Raw genomic sequence first — 1,048 nt, forward strand, 5'->3', positions numbered from 1 at the left:
TGCAGACACCAATGGTGTATCCCTCACACTAGATACCAGACTGGGATACCGAAAGACTGACCCTGACGATCTGGGTGCAACAGACAGGACATGACAAGACTCCTGACGATCAGCTGTGACCTGACGAGACTCAGGAGGATCAGCTGTGACGTGACGGGACTCTGGATGTCCAGCTGTGACTTGACTGGATTCATGAATAACAATGGTGACTTGACTTGCCTCATGAAGAACAACTGTGACTTGACTTGGTTCAGGAAGATAAGCTGGGACTTCACTTGCCTCATGACGATCAACTGTGACTTGACTGGACTCAGGAAGATCCGCTGTGATGATACGAGGCTCTGACAGATCAGCTGAGACTTGACTTGACTCAGCAATGGAAGCTGTGACTTTAGTTGACTCAGGGGAATCAACTGTGATCTGACCTGACTCATGATAATCAACTGTGACTAGACTTGACTTATGACGATCAGTTGTGACTTGACTAGACTCATGAATATCAGCTGTGACTGGACCAGGCTCATGCTGATAAACTGTGACTCGATTCGACTCGGGAAGATCAACTGTGACTAGGCTTGACTCGGGAAGATTAGCTGTGGCTTGGCTTGACTCGGGAAGATTAGCTGTGGCTTGACTGAACTTAGGAAGAACAGCTGTGACTAGACCTGACTCATGATAATGAATTGTAACTTGACTAGACTCATGACTATCAGCTGTGACTTGACTAGACTCATGATAATAAACTGTTACTTGACCTGACTCATGATGATCAACCGTGACTTGACTAGATGCTGTTGTGTCCGCCATCTTGTGAGCGTGCTCTAGTGTGGCCGCCATTTCGCGATCAGGCTCCGCTGCCGCCGCCATTTTGTGAGCGTGCTCTGGTATAGCTACCACTTCAGTCACACACATTGTGTCGCGTTCTTCCTCCGCGACACCCACAGTAAACAAAGAGCCAACAGACAACAAAGCATAATCCATAAGATCCCTTAAACTACAGGTGCATTCCTCTCCAGGTAACCAAGATTTCGTGGGTTCATCCAGTCCA

The sequence above is a fragment of the Sinocyclocheilus grahami genome, unplaced genomic scaffold (genome assembly GCF_001515645.1).
Source record: "Sinocyclocheilus grahami isolate Dianchi unplaced genomic scaffold, SAMN03320097.WGS_v1.1 scaffold1158.1, whole genome shotgun sequence".
Taxonomy (NCBI): Eukaryota; Metazoa; Chordata; class Actinopteri; order Cypriniformes; family Cyprinidae; genus Sinocyclocheilus; species Sinocyclocheilus grahami.